General features: G+C 38.9%; 1 protein-coding gene across 2 annotated transcripts in view; it reads right to left on the bottom strand.

Moving 5' to 3' along the window:
* Positions 1-22,793, bottom strand: part of 5-HT1A (5-hydroxytryptamine (serotonin) receptor 1A) — a 71,260-nt gene extending 48,467 nt beyond the window's left edge. The window contains exons 1-2 of one of the 2 annotated variants that reach the window (XM_070284489.1): positions 22,640-22,793; positions 22,379-22,582 (exon numbers count right to left, since the gene is read on the bottom strand). The gene's annotated coding sequence lies outside the window, so the exon portion shown is untranslated. Of the gene's footprint in view, positions 1-22,378 lie in introns of both variants that reach the window. The other variant, XM_017177661.3, reaches the window with a different exon arrangement.
* Between the last annotated feature and the right edge of the window lie 428 nt (positions 22,794-23,221).

Genomic DNA, 23,221 nt, shown 5'->3' with positions numbered 1-23,221 from the left:
ATAAATGGCATACATTTTTCATGCGACGCTCGATTTCATTCACCGCACACACACACACACACAGAGGCAACCTCAGAGGCAGATATGCAAGACCAGACATTTATCAGTTGTTCGCATGCATTCAAAAGATACTAATGTACATATTAGTTCAGCTCTGTAAGTGGCTGCCCGAGCGCCCTATTCCTTGCTCCTCCCCCCCAGTGCCACTTCCGGTTGGACTCCCTTTTGCACCATTTCCGCTTCATTTCATGCGCCATTTTTCTCTATCTTTGCAGTCGAGTGTTTGCGCCTTGTTCCCATATCCTGAACGGCCTTTCATTGGCGCCTGCCAGCCAGATCCTTTTTCTCGCCGCTTTTCTGTGTTTCTCTTCCTGGCCCTCGATTTTCCCTACTCACACCCCACACACAGACACACTATACTCCTTTTGCGGTTGCAGCTGTGTTATGTATACAGCTTCAGTTGGATTGCCTGCCCAGTTTTGTTTCCCATTTTCCCCATTTTCATTTTCATTTCCATTTTCCCCGCCCTGCAATTGCTTTTGCCAATCAGTCTGCTGCAAATAATTTATATCGCTCGAGTGGGGCTGTGTATGTGTTGGCACCTTGGTTAACTCTTTGGCTCTAGCTGGTGTTTTATGGCCCTTTTGGGAGTGCGTAATAAATATCACGCATACGCAGCGTTGACCGTGGCTTAGCTGTGTTGCAGTTATTAGTTAGAAAATTCCCCCGCTAATTGCTCATTAATATTCAATTGCCAGCAGCTTTTGTTGAATTATTCAAGCGTAAGCCCTTTGGCGAAGAAACAAATTGTCAGGGAATGCACTTCCCATTTACAATTTTCCTCTCTCTTATTTATTTTTTATCTATGTAAAACAATGCAAATGGAGACGGACATAGAAAGTATGCAAATATTTAAATTCCAGCTTATTTCATGTTCTGCAAGCGGGGCGTGAAATAAATAACATTCAATGCATTTTTTATCTGCTAATAAAATGTAAAAAACTTGGCAAAAGCAGAAGCAGAATGCTGCCAGAGCTCGAAGCTGATAATACCCTGGGCCAGGGTCATAAATTAATAACTGTAAGAAATCTCTTAAATTGAACTAATAAATTAAAGGAGATTTTTAATATTTTCTGATAGCTTTAAATATTTTTAGGCAGTTTTAGATCATAAATCTATTGATATTTCACGTTTTTATCTCTGAAATGAAATATGCTCTATTTTTGTTGGTTGGCTTAAAATGTTTGTCATCTGAAAAATGGAAATATGCAGCCAAAAAAATAGAAAAAAAGGAAAAGCAAACAAAGCGTTTGGAAAACAAATGTTGGCCATGTCGGGCATTAGTCGGAATTGTAATTCGTTTAAATATTTCGTCTATATCCAGAGAGGTTTTTTTGATGCATGCCGCACACCACAAAGCCCTCCATCAAATATTTAAGCTCTTCCTTTGCAAATTGAAAGATTTCAGTTTGGTTATTGGTGGTGCAAAAAATTCCATGAATTAAAAAAGGAATTTAAGGAGGAATTTCACTGCAACAATGTCTCGGTAATATATGACCCAGAATTGTTGGCTTTTAATTACTTTTGAGCCGTATATACACATATATCTCAATATTTTCTTTAATGTCAGTCCCGGGCACGATAATAAATTTCCTCATACAATATCCTGCATTTAAATAACACTTCCTGCACCATGTCTAGGCCAAGGCATTCGTCCACGTTTACGTTCACGTCCATACGTCAGTCGGCGCTTTTGCCAGACAGTGAAATGAATTTATTTTGCCGGCAGGAAAAGCGAGGAAACTCCAACTGCAGTTGATTTTGTGCTGAATGGCGTGCGAAGGCACTTTGCTTCATTACTTTGTGTGTATTTTTCCCCCCTGTCCACCTCCCTCTCTCTCTCTCTCTGTCTCTTGATATCCTGTGTATCCTTTTCAGTGTTCTAGGGAGATTTTTGTTTTGTTTATTTTGGTTAGCCAAGGGAGAAGAGCTGGAGTCCTGCCCATCTTTGCCACACAATAAAAATTTATGAGCCATGTGCCTCCTGTGCGTGCGCGCCAGTAGCCAGCCCTTTTTCGGTTTCGCCGAAGGGAAAGTCTGGCATAAATTTAATATAGTATATATGTACATATATGTGTCACAACTTGACATGCTTTTTGCCCGCACTTTTCCTTTGCCAGCTGCAGGTAATGCCTGATGCATCTGCATCTCCCATCGCCAGGACTTGGCTGCATTATGCATGATGCAGCTTCCCAGCCTGAAGGCTTTTCCTAGGGTGTGGCAGCCACTTTCTGCACTTCTTGATCAATTAGTCAGAGGAGAATGGGTAAAGGGATTTGTTTGGAGGGGTTTTGGGGGCTTGAGGAGCCTGGAAAATATTTTCTTTTAGGCAGAAATAAAGGGAATACAATTATTAAAATTACTTAGTGGTTTAATAAATAAGTTTAGCTTCTTGTTAATATATATTTATATTTATTTGTTATATTAAAAAATATAAATATGATTTCAAAAATTAACTATGTAATTAATTTACTAAATTTCTACATTTATTAATCATTTAATTCAATTTATTTCACCCCTAAAAGACCCAACAAATTATTAACCCCTGAAAAAAACTTGATACCATTGAGATTGAAGGTCAAAAAATCCTAATAAGTACTGTCGCGACATTTTCATGAAGAATATCTTTCTTTTTCTTTTTTCCTGCAGTCGCCTCTGCTGCAGAGATGATACTCCTTCAAAGGATACGCCATTTGAGGCAACGTGAGCGCACTTCTGAAGATGGGCAAGCAGACAAGGAGCCAAAGGCAGACACACCGACACAGACACCCCCCACCCTTTTATAAAGATGATTTTACGCTTTTGCGCACAATATACGAAAATAAAAAAGATGTATGAATATGCGCCTGTGTGTGTGTGTGTGTGTGTTTGAGCCAGGAGTGTGTACGTAGGTGGAAAGGCTCGACTTGGCTCAAAGATTTGTGTGTCGGCCACGTGTCCGACGTGATTTCTTTCTCATGCAAATAAACGTGTAACAAATGGCGAAAAGGGGCGGTGATTTTCAGCGGTGAAACGAGGTGAGGTGAGAGGGTATTGAATGTGTATTTAAACCAGGAGAAACTCGGCAGGAAGTAGTGATTGCATATTGATAAAGAATAAGGGAGCTTAAAGTGGGATAAATAATACTTTACATTTTAAAGAAAGACGTTGTAATAGTTCAAAATTACTTTATAAATTTTCTTTGTCCTTATCCACATTTAAATATACATTTCTCTCTACATATTTTCCATATGGCATTTAGTTTAACCCTTATATTCCGCATATCCTTATTTTCTTAACACTTTTTCCTGGCTATTTCCTTAAGTGCCTGCAATCCCATTTGATTTCCGACGCCTTAATTGTTTTGACCACCTCATTTGACCGCACTTTACATTCTCGCTGACTGACAGGCTTCACACACCCTTGGACTTGACTCCTGTTAAGCCACCTGCACCGCAGGCGGTCTTTCAGAGTATCCTGGAAGCCGCGTTCAAAGGCCAAGGGGAAAGAGCCACCGCAACCACTTCACACACAGGCACGCACAGATTGACGCCCCGCGCAAGGGCTTTTGATTAAAAATTTATTAATATTAAACTTTGTGCAGGCATTGACAGGCAGCCAGGATCCAACTAGCAGCTACTTTGCATAATTGCAAAAATAATCGGGCCAGACGGTGGACAGCGCTCTGTGAGGGCGCGTGCAAGCTTTAATTAAGTTGTTAATATTAATGAGGAAAATTTCTGGGCCAGTCAGTCCGTTCGGCCTGATGTTTGATTTTCATTTTGTTATTAATCAGCTTTTAATATATTTAATTAAGTTTTCTGCGCCCAGTGCCGACCACGCTAAATATGTTGAATATTTCAATAAACAGTTGGCAGTGGCCCGAGGGAGATGCCTCGCTCGCTCGCATCCGCTGGATGCGGCTAATAATCGTTATTGAAAATAGCAATCCAACAGATTAAGTGAAACACAGCACAGCAGAGAGCCCGCAGGACTTGTAACTCGGTTTGGGGATTGGTACTGAGAGTGGGGGAAAATATTATTACCATAGCGTCCAGCAAACTTTTATCGACATTTAAAGCAGAGCGCCCAAAGTTTTCTTCCCCCGGAAAAATGGCAAAGTTTTTGCTCCTGCTTCCAAGGATTTTTTTTTTTTTCAATTTGCTATTGGGGAATTTCGACGTTTTCTTTGCCTGGCAATGGATTTTGGTACCCTGTAAGAGGGGGTATATGGGCTTATGGGAAGAAGTGTGAAAAGTATATTTTGAAGAAGTTAAAAAATTGGTTTGTCTGTTAGCTGGGAAGCCTGGTTATTTTGGAAGCAGGAACCCTAACCTCTTAACATATTATTATTTATAAGATATTATTAAAACTCATCTCCTACCAGGTATCTCATAGTCCTGTCACCAATTTCCGCCCTTTTTATTTCCCCAAAGTTTTTTTCTTCCTTCGACAGAGCTTCATTGGCATAAACCCCGCGGCATCGTTCCACTTCCCTCATATGTTTGACACTAACAGATGGCGAGGGGCAGCTGCTCCAGTTCCCGCTACTGCTCCTTTTACCAAGGACTTGAACCTCCCTCGATCATGGACGGTCACTTGTCATCTTGAGTGGTCGCTCATTTGTCTGCACAGCTTTTGGAAATTCGCACTTTATTTACGCAACATGCTGTCCGGAGTCCTTTTTGGATGCCCAGGACCAATGTCCTCTCGGGGTTCGGGGTTCGGGGCTGGAGCAATTCAATTTTTCATCTTTGCCTTCCCCTCGGCAGACCGTTTATCTTTTGATTTGTGTTTTGGCTTCGCTCCCTCGCATCCAGGCTGCCCCTCTTGGCGCTCAAGTGTTTACAAATGATTTGCTGTCTTGCTTGTTATGCCTCGTCCTGTTGCCTTATTTCGCTTAGGTAGCCGGTACCCCCAAAAAAATGACTCGAGTGAGTTGCGCTTCCGGCTGTTTTGCAGCTTGTTGGCTCCGCAGAAAACGTTTCAATTGAATTGACTCCTCGAACTCAGGGTCTGGCTTGGAGGTGCGAAGCAGCGCCCGCACATGACGCCGCCAGGCAAATCGGGCATCAGGCCCATCGACCCGTCTCATTTGCATGCGATTGAAAATTGAAAAAGGAAGCGGCATTCCTTCTGGCATTCCAGGGAATGCCAGGACATTCTTTAAGTCGTTTTAAGGACACAACACACACACAGACAGGACGTTTCTAGCGTTGAATCGTTTTGGGAAAATGGCCAAGTTGAAGTCCCTACGAGTTCGAAGATTGCCAAATCGTAACCAGCGAAAATTGAGGCCCTGTTGTGCGCTGTCCGGTTTTGGCTCAATTCCAGCCATTGTCAACTCATTTCAGCTATCAAGCGTGCACTGAGAGAAGTGAAGGGTTATTCTAATGATTTTATGATAGAATTAGCTTAGTTTTTACTCATTCTGGTAATATAAAACCAAGAGAAATTATGTAAGCTTTTAAAATATATTTCCATTTTGGTCCTTCGAGCCGGATTGTCTACGATCGTGGCTAGTTTTCTTTTCTCTCAGTGCTGTCCAGCCGTGGTAGATGTCCTCCGCTGTAGCTGCTTAATGTGTGTGCGCTCATGTCGACGAAGGCGATAGCCGTCCTGCTTTGAATCTGGCGCCCGGCGCTCGTAAAACCAGAATATTGGGTGCACAATGTTGGAGGGTGGCATAAAGTGGGCTGGGTGAGGCTGCTCCTCCTAGTGGGAGTGCATTTTGTGGCTGTGCGCAATTAAATAAAATCGACTTGCCTCAGAGAGAGAGGGAGCGCCAACCCCCGCCTGGATGGCCTTGTCATTGTTTGCTCACGGTTTGCTGATGCTGACGCTGTAGTTGTGTGTAGTTGCCAAGCTGCACTCAATGTTTATGAACAGTTGCGCTCGGCAATTGTCGTTTTTACTGCCAATGCCATGAAGTTTTAAGAGGGCCAGCAGCGGCAGCGGCAGCAATAGCCATTTCGATTGCACTTGTTGTTGTTGAACAGAAAACAGAGCTCCTCAGCTGGAGCGCTTTGAGCTCGATACTCGAAGCCTGGGAGCCTGGAGCATATGCAAATCAATTGCTTGAGAACAATCACTTTACCTTAGCCTATTCCCACACATGTTCCAGTCCCACTTCGGACCATGTGCTGACCAACAAATGGCAGCATGATGTGCGAATAAGTACGGCTTTGGCCCCCAAATGGCGAATGTGGTCAGAATGAAATGGCAAAACAATGAACGTCCTCAACCGCAAATTCATGGGCGAGGTGGGATCTATGAAAAGCTTGTCATTGAAAGATAGAGGAAATTGAGGGTTTAAAAGGTTAGTAGACTTTTATATTTTATGTATGTATATATTTTGTTTTTTATTAAATTATAAATTTATGTAATATTTTACATATTTATAAGTTAAATAAAATTAATTGTAATATATTTTTTTTGGTTGTTATTTTGTAATTTCTTTATTTTCCCTTAAGTTCTGGGTTTTTCTATTTCTTGATCAACTCTCGTAAAAAATTTCAATGCAGGCGCCCTGGCATTTTACGAGCTAAACAATACAGCCACCAATACAAATGCTGGCTCTCTCATACACATACACACACACTCATATCCCACACACACACAGAAACCTAGAAGGAGCAAAGCCATAACAAATGAAAAGCAAACTTGTGGCTTGACATTGATGAATGCACGATGAGATTTATGCTCTGCCTCTAGTCTCTGTATCTGTATCTGTGTTGCGTATCTGTGTGTGTGTGTGTATCTCACACATACGAAGGCATTCCGTCTGGCAGAAATAAATGTTAAGTATACGCATAATAAGCGCCACACTAAGTTGTTGTTGTACTGCTGCCCTCTGACTGCCTGCCTGTTTGTGTGTGTGTTTTACTCATTTACGCACTTTAAGTCGCTGGCTCAACACTCGGTCACCTGTGTGTGAGGGGTGTGTGTGTGTGCCACTTCTCTGTTTACCTAACCAGCTAGAGAAAGATAAAAAGAGAAAAAAAAAAAACTGGGGAGAAGAAGCACTCACAAGGCGAAAGAGTAGCACAGCAGACACAACACTCATACGACCCGTAGTCCAGGCCCAGTGATTCCCTTTGTGCGGGGTTTATCTTGGGTTTAGTAGCTAGTTTGCTAGGCTAAGTAAAGAATATATTAATTTAATATATAGTCTGGGTAAAGAGTATATAAAAAAGTATAGTTTTCTACATCTCCTTACAGAAATTAACGATTTCTAAAAGAAATATATTAAGTCAAGTTAAGAGAAAAGTAAGAATAATTATTTTTAATCAGTATTTTTTTCTATCTCAACTTTATCTTTATTCTTTTTTTATTCTATATAAATTTTATCTTATATAAAAGCTACTTCCCTGTATTATACATACTTTATTTATATTTTTTGAAGAATATTTCATCTCAAACTTATACCCTCTCAACCTTCAACCCATGAACCCCACCCTTTGTAGTGTTTCCATTTTGCAAGCGCTTTTATTTTTAATTGTTTGTTTATTTGCACGACGTGGCCAAGGGCCAAGGACTGCAGTCTGGGCCAGACACCCCACCACCAGACCCCCTTTAAGGCCAGCAATGGATACTTTCGGCCCCATGATTCACCTGATTATTGTTTTTACTATCCCGGCCACTGTTGCTCGAGCACTCGACTTGACAGTTTTAATCGCATTATTATGCGAGGATGGCAGTAAGGCCAAGGGAAAAGTCACCAGGAATGTCAAATGTCGAGACCTTGACCAGGGAATCCAGGAAGTTCAAGTGCCAGGACAAAAAGCAAAGCCCAAATAGACTCCATTGTGCCGCAGAGACAGTTGCTAGTTAAATGCTAAATGGCAAATGTCACAAGTTTGGCTTTAACTTTGTGGCTTCACCTGTGTGCATGCATGTATAAATTTATATACCTGAGCTGGCATCAAAGATGCAGGAGCAATTAAGGCTCTGGCAGCGGTAATTACATATGCATCTGAGGCAGGAACAGAAATTAATTAAAATGCTGCCACTTGAGCTTGTTTCTCTTTAGTTTTAATGGTTTTCATTTCAGCCTTAAGTGCTTAGTTTAAAAAAAAAAAAAACTGTGAGCAGCCAGAAATGTAAAAAATTAAGAGAAGCGAAGGCGGACGCAAGCCAAGTGGCCCTCATGTTGCGTATACGCCCCGTATGCCGTTTTGCTTGCCACATTTATTTGCATTACTCCAAACCCGACAGCCGGCAGTCGAGTGCACTTTGCTTAATTGATTATGCTCGAAAAAAGGAGCAAAAGCAGCGGTAGAGAAAAATAAAAAAAACTCAGAGAAAGAAAGCTGTTTGTCACAGGAAAAGCGAGCCAGGTGGAAACCCCCATCGGTTAGGTACTCTGCAAATCAAAGCGGAGGCCACAGACAAGCGCCACAATGGCTGAAATAATACTCTAAGGAAATTGAGAGGGTTTTATAAGTGTTTTATATATTTTTAATGGGCTAAACTGTAAATAATTTATGTATTTTCTAGGCTTTTTATATTTTAATTTATTTATTTTAGGTTTAAAAATATTTGTCATATCATAAAAGCCTAGCTTTCCCTTCACCTTTTAATTGTTTAGCTTTTAAACCTTTTTAAAAAGTATACTTCAGCTTAACTGTATTTAATTTACTTATTTTCTTGGCTTGTTTTATATTTATTTATTATTTTTATCATTACATCCTTGCTTTCCCTTCTCCTTTTAATATTTAAAGCCTCTCAAACCTCTTAAAAATAATCCCCAGCAAAGTCAATTTGCCATATTTTATGTGATTTTTATTTATTTCATTTCGATTTACCTTTAACTTTTTAATGCTGATAAATACTATCAATACATCTCTGAGGAAAAAACTTTACAACTTTGGTTTTTTGCCCAGCATTAAAGGCTTAAAAGGTGGTTTCTCTGTGTGGGAATTTGCACTGTAGTCTCTCTCAGTTTAATTGCAGCTGGAAATCTCTCAAAAGCCGCACAACAAATCATTTGAATCAAACAAAAAACCCCCAAACACACACATACACTGGATGCAGGAAAAAAAGGGTTGTGAAAGGAAAAGGATTGACTTGGGGCTTCCATCATAAACAAGCCGAGGAGGGTTCCCTTTGGGGAGAGGCGTAACCTGGCTTCGTTTTTGGGCATTCAGCCTTTTGTGCTATTATTAAAATGTTTGGCTCCTCGTCCTTTTCATCTATCTCTGCTTTCTTTTATTTTTTATTTCTCCTTTTTTTTTGGTTTAACTTTTGCAAACATGCTTTATGTCTTCTTTGGCTTATGTGTTTGCATATAGGAAAGATATATATATATATTTATTACGAGTGCGCGTAAACAATTCGAGCTCCTACACACTCTAGGGAAACACTGCTTTGTTTATTTCCCTGAATTTTTTACTGTGGCTGCTGATGTTTGCTCTCAGTTAGGGATTATGTGACCATGGGGAGAGATGAGTTCTTTCTCTAAAGATTGCTCACTTCCAGGAGCACCTGGGAGGGACTAGGACTCGCACCGTTCAGGCGGAAATACTTATGTCCTGGAAGTACTTATAATTAAAAAGCGAATTCTTGTCGTTCGAGAGCTAACTTTTGCCAGGAAAAAAATACAAGAAAATATCCAAACACTTGGCAAACATTTCGACAAGTCAGCAGCGACATCCTGGAATGCGTTTGTCACAGGCGTACAGGTATGTGTGTGCCTCCATAAAACGCAATAATAACGCACATGAAGCATATTTTACACATGTCTTTGTCGCATTTATCACAATCAGCACGGTGGGTATGGGGGTTGCAGAGGCAAAGGACTTTCCCCAGCCGCCGACTGAAAAATACTTAAGCAAACACGTCGCATTTTGTGAACTTTTATTACATTTTTTCGCTGCTACAGCTACCGAAATGTGTTTGCCAATTGTTTGTGCTCAGGTTGCTACCCTCCTCGGTAATGTGGCAAAGTTTTAATAACTTGGCCCCAGTGTTTCCATGCACAGGTGAATAATAAACATGTTGACAGTCATAACGTTCTTAGGGGAGCTCTGGTTCAACACATGTCAACATGTGACGCCCAATGATATCCTCAGGTGGGGTTCGGAAGCAAGGAGCTTCGGGTAAGCGGCCAAGTCAATAACCAAATGGCTTCTGGCTAATCACTGTCACAGTCCTTAATGAATATATATGCGTGAATGATTATGGAATTGTTTATGAGTCCTGGAATTGAGTTGTTTTTCTTTCAGAAGCATAAAGGATAAAATACTCAAGACAATAAGTGGTTTTTTATTTACCTGGCAAAAAGGATATGCTTGAAGGTTAAATAGAAAATGGAATCACTTTTATTATTTGCTTTTTATTTAAGCCATTTGCTTTTATGGCTTAATTAAGGCGTAATGAAATAAGAAAATAAATATAAGAAGCTGGTTTAGTTGCAGTTTATTTTAGTTTAATAATAAATGGAAAACTTATCGGAAAGTGCAGGCATAAATGAGTAAGAAAACTTAACGTTAAGTGCAGGCTTAAATAAGTTTGAGTTTATATAAGTTTAATAATAAATATAAAACACATCGTAAAGTGCAGGCATAAATAATAAAGGAAAGAGAGGTAAAACTATAAAATATTTATATACTTTTAAACCCAAAAACCTTCAAAGAATGAATCAAATTAAAAGCAATTTTCCAGTTATCACTCAATTATTTTTGTGTTACATTTTAACCCATAAAAAAGTAAACTAAAAGCATACCTTAAACTAACCGCAAGTAATTAAATTTAACTTGAAGAAATTCCCTGCCAATTATAGCCACAATTTTGTATGCATTTTAGTAGCTTTAGCTTCTCTTTCTGTTTCTTTTCATGAAACATTCCAGGAAATCTTTCTTGATCGAATTATTGGCCAGGCGACTAACGAAGTATTCAAAGAAGAGAAAGAGAGAGTGGTATAACTTTTCCTGCGGCACACACGTCGTATGCGTAATGTGCATAGCACAAGTCGCACTTTCCCAGCTTTGATTGAAGATTAAAGTGCCATTGCACGCTCTCTCTCCTTCCATTTTCTCTCTTTTTTTCTACCTCCCCTCCTCTTTGAATTTTCCTCTCCTTTTTTCCGTTGAAAATCAATTGCATTCGATGGGTATGCACATGCATTGCTCATACGCAACGTTGTACAACCTTGCTTGCCATGTTGAATGAATCTCGGCCTGTATGGACGCATTGCAGTGGCAGATTGATTAGTTGCGTTTGCTTTTTATTGGGGGGAGAGAGGCAGGAGAACAGGAACAGAATAGGGGTAGAAATAGGGACAAAAAGCGAGAAAGGCCGGCCGGGACGTTGTGTGAATGGTGAAAGCACTTGGAACGCGTAAAGCAATTAACACGCAATTACCATTTCCACTTTGCCATGTCACAGTGTTGACATTTCTCACGATTCATTCCAAACTCTCCTTTATTCCCCTGTCTCTCCTCTGTCCATGTGTGAGTGCGTGTTGTGTGCGTGTGTGTCGGGGAGGTGTAATTGGCAACGCGTGAAAACGCTGCGGCCACGTTGTCCCAATACAATAAAACAGAGCACAAAAAAAAGGAATAGCAGAACGGTGGAAAACGTTCAGAAACCGATAAGGGAAATACTCTGGGAAATGAATTTAATTTTAAATATATAAATGAAGTTTTAAGGGGTTTAGGTTAGGTTTTATTTAAACAGAATTACTAGACGTTGCTCTCGGATATTTAAATATTTTTAAAAATATATAAAAATAATATTTAAAAGATTATTTTCTTGAAATATTAATCATTTTCAACGCCTTCCTATAATATTTAAAAATGTTCTATTTATTTTAATTCCATTTCCCTAACTTTCAAAATTGAATTCATTTTCCAACTTTAACTAAAAGCACCCAACCCTGTAAGGGCATCAAGCGTAAACTCCTAACTTTGTAGTGTGAGGGAAAATGCTTTTGGTTGTAGCTATATGTCAAAGCGAACAGATAACAAATGACAGGACACTTCCCCCAGAAACCCCCAAACCTCCGACCCTATACCGACCCGCCCTGTGTCGTCGCAAAAGCCAAAAAGTGTTGGTCAAAATGATTTCGCCGGCATTCAGCGTTCCAGTGTTTGTGCCTGTGATTTGTTTTTTGGCTGCTCTCTCGCCGTTTGTTTTGTTGTCCAAACTGAAATCACTCAAATTGTCACTTGCCTCAATAATTAACATTAATGCGTGCCCCGACCATGTAGCATCTAGGATTCAGCAATCAGCATTCAGCTGCTGCTCCTGCTGCTGCCGCCATTGTCTGCCAACATAAATAAGTTAGTCGAGAAAGGCGGTAGGTCCTGGTGTGGGTGTCCTCGACAATTGCCAGCTGCCTCTCGGCTGCCTCGAGGAGGAGTTTTTCGGGTGCGAGCTGCCAGTATCATCAACAACATGTTTGCGTTTTAATTACTTTGTTTACTCGCAGCCAAATCGAGGCATAATTAACTGAAATGTCTCTCTGCCTGGCAGCGCAATTAAATCCAAACTTTTGCCCATTGCAGTTGACAACGACGACAACGACGGCTCTCACTTTGAAGTCACACGAAAAACTTTTACCTGAATCACAAATTTAGTGCCATAAATTTTGATTTCGTTCTTTTACCCTTTGATTTTTGGGGGTAGTTTGATTTTTGGGATTACTTAAAAGATGGAAGAAAAGAAAAGCGTTTGAAATAGGCAGAGAAAAGTATAGCAATGAATTTTTAAAGATTTTATTTAGTTTAATATATTATTAATACGTACTTTAAAAATAAATATCTTGGGGCTTAAGAAATATTACTAAAAGTTAGTAAATGCTTCCTTTTTACATTTCCCACCTAACTTTATGTCTTAATTAGCAGCAAATAATGTAAAAGAGAAGTTTTTCAAGTTATTCTAAGCTCAAGTTTCAAGGCTTTAATTAAGTATTACTAAACTATCTTAAATTTATCACCACTCTAAGCTCTGTTAATAAAATAGAAACCCATATAAGCGGGTATTTTGATGGTCGATCTATAACTGCTTATTTGGTCTGCGTATTTATCAGCCATAATTTTAGCTGGCAGGCCATAAAAAAAGGCGAAAACTTTTGTTGACCATAAAACATTGAAGCGAAAGTTGTGCATATTTATGGCTATATATATGTACTGTATATAGTATATAAAGTATATGGTATAAGTTGTATATACACCATAAATATATATATATATCGCCAAGCTCTGCTGCTGACTGAAAGTAAGTTGGTTGTGCCTTTTGTTGTAATTTGTGCTTCTAGTTTTGTTAATTTTATGGCTCCACCTCTCCCTCTCTCTCCAGCTTTCTCTCTATCTCTTTTACTCTCTATTCCTTTCTCTTTCTAAACCATTCCCTGACTCTTTCTCTTTGCGGCGGCCATTAAATTTTGACATATGCTGCAGGCAGAGACAGAAGGTACTAGTATCGCCCGACTCGCTCTGGCTCGCTCTCTGCGGATTGCAATTTACGAGCTTCGTTTTGGTATTTTTTTCTTTTTTTTTTTGCTTTTTGGCCATTTTACATTTGGTAAAACAAACACGTTTCCATTAAAAAGTCTGCGTTTGATGGCAAAGCCAAGAAATTTGTTGTATGATGATGATGATGATGGGGCTGTGGGTTTTTCAAGCAAAGAGGCGGGAACGCTTTGCCTTTCAATAGGCGTGGCACTAGCACAGCAGCAGGGGCAGCACACGGCTCAAGGTCACCAAACTTGAGCTGGGGCGAAAGGGATGTACCTTTAGGTGTTGTTGAGTTTTAAGCAAAGATACAAAAATATGATATATATCGAAAAAAATCGAATATTATGCTAAATATATCGATAAATATGAGTGAACGATTTTTGTTTTTAAGATAATTTTAAATCGATCAAAAGGAATACAAATATTCTGTGGTTCCATGTTACAAAAAAGTTATATATATATCTAAAGAAATCGATTATTGTGCAAAATATATTGTTGAATATGAATGAACGATTTATTTTTATATCGAGGAAATTTGAAATCCCTTTAAACCCAAATAATGTAAAATATCGACATATTTCATGTTTCTTTTATTAAATAAATATTATTTCAAAAATTTTATAACACTTCTTTAAATATAAAATTAAAATTTATTGCTTGGCATTTGAATGTTTAGTTATTACCTCCTAATAACTGAAATTGGCATACTTGTACATGATATTACTTATCAAATTACCTGTTAATCATTTTCAAAAATAGTGCTTTATTAATTCAAAAAGAAATATAACTATTTTTTTTAAATATCGTTACTTTTCTACCATCCCTAGTGGCCGAAAAAAAACCCTCTTTGCATTTTTGATGCAGCATTTTGTGTCTGCTTTGCGAGCGCTCACTGCGAAAATTGATGATGAAAAATGTAGTGCAGACAGCTTCATCAGAATCCCCCTGCCACCTTGGATTTCTGTCACTCTCCTTCACCGCCCCCCGCCCCCCGCCCACCCACAAATTACCTGCGACAAGCTGCTCTCATGTCGCAGCCCCGAATTGATACAAGCAATTACCTTTGGCAACAATTAGACTTGGATTTGTAATGACCCTGGTTGTGCACCTGTTACAGCATCCTCCCCTCACTTCCCTTCTGTGTCAGCAATTAGACGAATCAATTATATATATATATATATATTCAGGAACTAATTGCCCTGGTTTTAACTTGTGGAACGTGGGGTCATCCTGGGGATTTTCTTTAAAGGCAACGCCGGCCCCCAAATGTAGGCAAGGCTTTAAATTATGCATGAGAAATACGCTTTACAGAAACACACACACACACAGACACACGGAAAATCCAAATGCAAATGTGTTGGCGAGCAGGTGGAGGAGGTAAAAGAGGGGAGGCAGGAGGACGAAGGAAAAGCTGAGACGTTGGCCAAGTTCAAATCGCAGCAGATCCGTTTTGGAATCTCGTTTTGCAGAGCTTTCACTTTGGCATGGCCGGGAAAATTGGGCACGAAGCGAAGTGAATTTATTTTGTCATTTTGAGTGGGCGAGCCAGTGTATGTGTGTGTAGATGATAGCATCCTTAAAAGGACTCAGTCGCATTAGAAGCGAGATAAATATTTTGGCCTGGTTAAAATATTTGTATCATATTTGTTGCCTCCACTTGAGCTCAAAGGGAAATTTAAGCAATTTGTGAGAGACCCTCTAGTAGAAAGGATATTACTTATTCCCTGAGAAAACTCTTCAAGGAAAACTCCAACATAATTTTGGAACTTCCCTCTAAGACTCTTGATTGTGGTTTCTTGTCTCTAATTCCAACGGGGAAGGGGCTTAGGCCCTGCCTGGAAATTTGTACGAAATTAGAAAATTGAATACGGTATGAGAGTCGTCACAAAGAAAGAAGCCGGTGGAAAAAAATAAGGCCAAAGAATGGGCGTTGCGAATTGGAAAATTTAATTTGCAACGGCCGAAGAACTTTTAAACCAAAAGAAGAAAAAAAATATATATATAAAACCAGAAGCGGAATAAAGAAGCAAAAACAAAATCAACTGACAAATCTGCACACAATACGAGGACATTGTCATCCTGCTCATTGCTCGCTTTTCCTTCTTATATCTGAGGGAAAACCGCCTTGGCTTATTGCTTGAGGTTTTTCCTCCTTCGTTTCGGTCCTTTTTCTTTTATTTTTATTTTATTTTATTTTTTTTTTGGTTTGTTTGCTGGTTTTAAAGACCCGTCTTAGCCGTCGTCTTCGTCGCAGTCTCCGTCTGCCTTCTTCCTTTTTGTTCTGGCATTCGTTCTCATTTGGCCAATTTTTTTTGTTTTCTTATTTTTTGTTGGCTTTGGTTTTTCCTCAACGCTAAACCAAATTTCAATTATTTTGTTTGTTGCCATTTTCATTACGTTTTCGCCATTGCCGCCGCCTGTCAGCGTCTAACAAAGCGCCAAGCGACAACTTCAAGAAGCAGAGCCGCAAAAATGGCACGAAAAATGGAAAATTGCTTATAATGCAAACAGTCGCACACAAAGCACGCACACCCCAATGAACACACACATATACACGACTAGTGGCAATGTGGAGCGGCCATTGTCCGCAGCATACAGCATCCAGGATACCCGAACAGAACCCTTGCGGCCGCCTCGGGGAGTGTTCATCTCCCTTTTGCCTCTCTCTTTCTGGGTTCCCTTTTTCTGTTTTTCCCTTTCCCTTTTCTCTGGGTATTCCCTGCCCTGTTTTGTGGCTTTGTTTCGCGCTGTTTTGCGGAAAGAAGCGCCCCTTTAAGCGACATTAAACTGTTCCAGTGGCATAATGAACTGGCCATTGCACGGTGCCAAAGCCAAAGTGACAACAAGTCAGAGGAGAGATGGTATACCAAGAAGTTGAAGCTAATAAAATATATAAAATAAATACAAAATATGTAAAATTTATAAAATATATAAAATATGTAATATCTATAAAATATATAATGTATATAAAACATATAAAATATAAATTCTGATGCCAAAACTCCAAGTTATAAATTTAGAAGTGGGCTAATGCCAAAAATACCATATTAATATTAATTTAAATAGTATTTATTTCTCTGCTAATTATTGTTGTTATTCTTAATTAATATTTAAATGACATTAAAACCTCAACTTCCTAATTAGTTGTAATATAATAATTAATATTTTTTCCTGTGTCAAGGCTAGGGGACTAAATGGCACAGAGAGTAGCAGCAGCAGCAACAGCAGCAGGACCATCGATGCGTGTTGCCTGTGCTTTGATGTGTGCATGTGTGAGGGTAACAGGACTTTCAGGGGCTCCATGTCCTCCTCAATGTCCTGGCACCCGGCTTCTGCCCCCTTGTCAAATGCAGCCTTTTGTGTACATTTTGCTGGCTTTTGCTCGCATTCCTGTTCCATTTATTGTTGTTTGCTTTTGTTCCTTTTTGGTTTTTGTTTTTCCATTTCGCTTTTCTTTTTTTTTGTTTTTCCATTTCGCTTTTCTATTTCTATTTTCTCTTTTTTTTGCGACACACGTGGGTCCTAGGCCAATTCGAGTTGTGCTTAAAATTCCAGACACTCGCCAAAGTTGTTTTCAAATTGAAACTTGATTATGTTCTCACAGAGACGAATCTCCCTCACCCCCGCCGGCATTATCTTTTGCAGCCATATACTAGTTGGATAGAGTGTCCTGTGTCCATCGTCCTGGGTCCTTTATCGCGCTCCGCTGCATTGTAAATATTTTGCTTAGCCGCGCTTTGACACCAGCTGACACGCAAACGCCATGCGAAAATATAAATAAGTCGCTGCTGCCGCGCTGTTGCTTTGATAAACTAAGCTCATAGAGTTCATATACAGATATATAACAAAATATATATATGTATATGTATATAAGGGTGAGCAGAGCATGCTTTAAAGTCAATTTTGAGAAAGAGAAGAGCTGTACTCCATTCTTGGACTTGGCACTATAAGCTCTTGTTGGAATTTATTTGGTGTCCCTTGACTAGATTAAAGTCTTTTTTATAAACATAATTTAAAGAGAATTTCTTGTGTTTTATATTAGTTCTACTTGGTTAGATTTCAGTTATAAAAATTGACTGAAATATGTATAAAAACGTAGCTACGGTTTCCAGCTCCTTGGAGCTACCCTCAATTATTTGCTATTACAAATTCCTTTTCTTTACAACAAAAATCTAGAAAAAATAGTTCAATGTCTTGGTAGTATTGCAATTTTCCAAGCTAGAGGAAAATATTTTTCCTTCATCGATACTCGCTGGAATTTAATATCGTTTTTGCCACTTGTATAGTCGGGTTGGCATACAAATTCGCATTCTGGTGTCAGTTGAGTTTGTTTTGCTGCCCTGACAGCTGCCTTTCAAATGCAAAATATATTCGCTGAGTCCCTTTTCCTATTTCTTGTTTTCTTCTTAATATTATTTTTCCTTTTTTGGTGCATTTTGGGGGGGAGGGCCAACATTTGTGCAGGAAATGTGTTTTTAATGAAGCCTTTAACCAGACGTCGGCCTAATAAAGAGTGAATGAATGGTGAGCGGGGTTTTGGGAGAATTTCCAGCGATTTTTCCCTTTCTACCTGCCATTTTCCACGGTCGTCAACTCGTCGTCGTCAGGTCGTCAGAGTTCTTAGCTTTGCTTTTGTTGTTCCCCAGAATTTTCCCCCTTTTTCTTGCTGGGCTTTTTATGGGTTTTTGCCGTTTGCTGCCGTTTGCTTTTCCCTTTTCAATAAATCGCAAATGGCAATGTGACCCCAACTCCACCTTAAAAATATATATATTCAAGAAGGAGGAATCCTTGACGGGCCAAGTTTATGCAAAGTAGCTTTTAATATGTTTACGACTAAACATTTTTCGGCTGCTGTTGCCGGTTTTCGCATCAGGTTAATGTCTGCGCTTCGTCTCGCTTCACCCGTCACTCACAGGACCTTCTGTAACCATTCCCATTCCCATCCCTGTCCCTGTCCTTGTCCTTTCCCCCTTTATTGCACAATTTTTTAATAATTCCTGTTGCTGCCGCTTTTAAAGGCAAAGAGAAATATTAAACTTTACTGCTGTGGCCGCACATTTCCCTGGCTGGCGGCGGCTGCCATTTGATTGTAATTTATTTCCAAGTTGAAGTGGCTCCCGAAATTAAATGTTAATGGAGTCGGATGAGGTGCTCACAGATATATATATGTATATTTTGTACATTTGTAGGCTGTAAAATTCCGTTGACAGTTCCATTACCATTTGTTGTTTTTTCTTTCTCGAAATTAATTAACATTTAAGCTGCTTAAAAGTTTCTGGGTCAGTGGCGAATTTAATATTAAACAATTCCAAGGACCGCGTCTTAGGCTAAACTTTGTCCTGGATTTCTTCTTATTTTCGTCTTTCATTCTCTGTCTCACTCTCTGCGTCGTATGCGTAATTTCGAGGGCACACCACGGCGTATACTTAATATTCGCCACTGGTCAAACACATGGCGCTCCGTTGGCCAATTGTTTAATTTATGCCGCAGCACGTGGCCCACCGCTCGTCATTTGATGGCTGCAGGGGATTAATGCAGCTCACTTCGGACGGGACTCATAAAAACCCCGACTCGCCTGGCGACGCCCAAAATGTAGGCAATAAAAAATTTTAAACCCTAAATTATGGACACCGAGTGGAAGGGATCGTCATGGTGAGAGGACCCTAGGGCCTGTGCATTAGATTTGCGACCCGAAGCCTCGAAAGCCAGCCAAAGTTTCAAACATTGTTCGCATAATATAGGAAAAGTTGCACATAAAGCCTGCTTCTCTTGGCTGCTGGAAATGGAGAGCGGAACGTGCCACTTTGCCACTTGATGATGAATGAAACACCTCGGGCATGTGTGTGCGCCTCGTTGGCTGTTCTTTATATTTATCCTGGCATTGGTATTTTGGGTTTGCTCCTCAGTCTCTCCGTTCTCTATATGCGTTTTATGAGGCTGGAAGGGCTGGCTCACTACTACTTTGAGCCTCTGGAGGAGTCAGTGGGTAACGTTAATCTTATTTGCCACGGGGAGTGCCAATGCACAGCCCGAAAAAAATGGCACCCAAATTGGTCATCCTCTTGCTGAATTTCTGTCTCCAAATAGCTTTTATCTGGGCGGTTCAAGGAGATACTTTTGCACAGAGAGAAACATTTTGATTAGGCTTTAATATTTTATAAATAAAATTTATAAAAATTTAGAAATAAATGGATATGTTAATAGATGAATGATAAATATAAATATAAAACGTTAATTTCTTAAATAAATATCATAAAACTAATAAATAAATAATAAATAATAATACAAAATTAATAATAACTTAATAGCTAAAGGATTCATTATCAAGTATGGTAATTTTTGATAAGAATTGAGAGATGTCTGCCTCTCTACGTTACGTCTATATAAGATAACAAAATAACTTGGCAACAAATCGATATCAAAGCAATATCTAATGACGTCACAATGACTGATAAAACTGATGAAATAGGCAATGATTTGGCAAAAAATATTAACAAATATTTTCTAGGCTTATAAACCAAACTTTCCCAAACAAAAATCTTTAAAAATAAATTCTTCTTAAATTAAAAAAGTATATTTTTCTTTCCCTGTAAGTTGCTTGTGCGTAAATGAAAGTAACAAATGTCGCCCCAGAAAAACTTAGCGCCAAAGGCGCATATTTTGTCTACTAAAAGCATGCCGGGGATTTGGCCAGCTCACAGTAAAAACCAGGCCCGGAATTTGTACATATATGCGTGTGTGTTGGCCAAGTTTTGGTGCGTGAATTGAATGCAAAACTCGAAAGTTAAATATTGCACGCTCCGGGAAGAACAGCCTCTCTGCTCTGCTAGGTTCTACGTATATTTTTTTTTGTCAGTCTCTTAAATTTAATTAAAGAGACAGGCGAAGCAAATGCGATTACATCACAGAAAACTTTCAACTTTTGGGCCAGAACGAGCAGCGGAACTGCCAAAAGTGATTTGCACAGTTTGAAGGATTAGCAGGCAGAGGCAGAGGCACAAGCAGGCAGGAGCAGCTTAAGGGGCCACATCCTTGCCTGCTCAGCCAGCCTGCTTTCAATCCCTATCCGAATCTTTGCCTGCAGCTGTCACTGGCTCACATAAATCTAAACATTCTGATGTTCTACACGTTGGCTGGCATGTCAAAAGCCGCCCGCAGTCAGGTGAGTGACTACCTGTCGTCCTGCTCCTGTTTCAGCTTCTCCTCTCAGAAACCCTTAGATCCCTTCAAATAGATATCCCTCCTGAGCTGAGCTGGCGGGAGTTGGAGCTGGAAGCTGGCACAACATATCTTTGCATACTTGATGGCGCATAATGGTGCAAAAAATTGTTTACATGCATAGAGCAACACAAAATGCTTTGCATTTACATAATTTTTGACTTTTCAAGTCGCAGCGCATTTTTCATAATTTTCTCCAGCCTTCGTTTGGCTCGTTGTGCAATTTCCCAGAACCAAGAAGGGAAAAACTGGAGATCCAAGAACCAAAAGCAGAGAGCATAATGGAAACATTTCGTGGAATGAATTATGCCGACGCAACAGCCAATCAAATATACATGGAAATTTTATGCTATCCATTTTCCCATAAGACAGGAACTATTATAGGTAAATAAATACATTTTCCCTCATTAAATTTGTGAAAATAAATATGTTTTTTAAACTATCAAAATTGTGAAAATATATGTGTTTTCTTTCTTGCCAAAATATTTACTATTTTATTTTAATTATAAAATTTGGCAAACACAAAATAGATTCTGTCTGTTTTTCCCTATATTTACCTTTCCATTTTCTAGTTGATTTTCTGTTTCTGTAGTCACAGTTATTTGACTCTTTTTCTGCTACATAGTTTCCTCATTAATTTTGTAAAAATGAGTTAGCCAACTTGTTACTAGTTTTGCTTTTTGTTGTATAAAATTCCGCAGGAACTTTGGCTTATTAAATTACTTTTACAAGCTTAACTAACTCGGTTTGCTCAATTATTTTTCATTTTCTTTTTAATTCAGTTTAGAATTTCGTTTGGTTATTAAAAGAGCAGTAATTATTGTGGTTTCTTATTTTCTCAGAATTTTTTGGATTATGAAATTTAAAAAGGAACTAAATTTAACTTTTAAAAAATTATAATCTAATTTATGCTAAATATTTGAAATTATTGTATTTTCCATACTTTTTGTTCCCAACATTTTGTTGTTTATTTTTTGTTTTATTTTTGCTTTTATATATATTTGCTTTCTAAATGCTCTGTTTACATTTATTTAAATATTTATGTTTAACTTTCACTGCTGTTATTTTTTTATTATTTTAATTTTAGCCCATGTTTGGTTTACTTTTGGCCAAACAGACCATAATTTTTGCCAAATGTTTACATATGGTTTCCCTGATTTGGCATTCATCACTTGTGAGCTTTTATCACTTTTTTTAAATAAACTAAAATTTTAAAACAGTTTTTAATGTAAATACTTTTTTTTAATGCATTTAACATACATTTCATTTGTTTATTTTATTACCAAAATTTAGCTCAGGTGACTTTTTATTTTCGTCATTTGAACCTCTGCTGATCTGTGAATACTAAAGTTTTACTTCAAAAACGTTGCAAAAATTCCATAAATAATTTTTCCAAATTGTAATTATTTTAATTTAAAATTGATTATGTTTAGCCACAACTCTTGGAAGTATTTTAGTTTAAATAATAATCAATAAACTCGTAATAGAGAATGTAATATTTATTTTAACTTAGAAATTGTATGTTTCTTTCATTATTTTAATGTTAAACTTTTTACTACATTTTAATCATATTTAATAAATTTTATTTTAAATGAAAAAAAATTTAAAAACCTTAATTACCATATTTTCTTGCTCATTAAATCAAGGTGGAATCTACTTACGCTTGTGTTCTTTTGCTTTTCTATTTTTCTTTTGTGGGGGAAACCCATAAAAAGTGTGTGTTTTTGCTGTTGCTCTCCTCAATTTTCCTCGATGGAATTTGATGTTGAAAATTCGCTGACTTTGGCCATTAATTGAAAATGCCGCCAAAACTTTGTTTGCACCAAGCACCACTCATGGCTTCACACGCGCGCGTCTCCTTTTTCCTGCTGATAACAGAAAGCGTTTAAAGTTGGCCAAAAAACACACAGATACACACATACACACGGGCGTACACACACACACGCACTCTCACACGCGAGTCAGTCGATGAGCTGATCCATTTTCCATTTTCTATTTTCTATTTGCTATATCTTCTATACATTTCCGTTGGCCATTTCGGCTGCCAGGGAAAGCGGGAAAAATACGTCCAGTTGCGCGCTGTGCCATCGACAAACTGAAAACTGATGATAAACGAAAACTGTTTATCAGCAGCTCCAGCGACCGACGACGTCCTCTGCCGGCGTCGACGCCAAAGGACGACAGCCTGCGTCGACGGCGGCAGTGGCTACTACGTCATAGCCAGGGCAGCGGCAGGCAGCCGAGCAGCAGCTTCGTGTTCGATTGGCACTCGTCGTTGGCTCTCTTGGGGCTTTGGAGACTTGTGTTGGCTTTCTCTTTGGCGCCGAGCGCAAAGTCTCCGCTCGCTCTCTTTGGGTCCTTATCAGTAGAGGTTGTTGGGATAGGCTCGGTCGCGGTATTGCTGATAATCGCTACTCAATGGACGCAAAGGTACGTCTATAGCTGAAACAGGTATTCTAATAGCAGGTGTAAAATATACAATTAATATAGATATTTACGCTTTT

This window comes from Drosophila kikkawai, chromosome 2R, assembly GCF_030179895.1.
Source record: "Drosophila kikkawai strain 14028-0561.14 chromosome 2R, DkikHiC1v2, whole genome shotgun sequence".
In the NCBI taxonomy this organism is placed as follows: domain Eukaryota; kingdom Metazoa; phylum Arthropoda; class Insecta; order Diptera; family Drosophilidae; genus Drosophila; species Drosophila kikkawai.
Note: the sequence above shows the minus strand (reverse complement) of the source record. Positions and strands in the feature narration are given on the sequence as shown.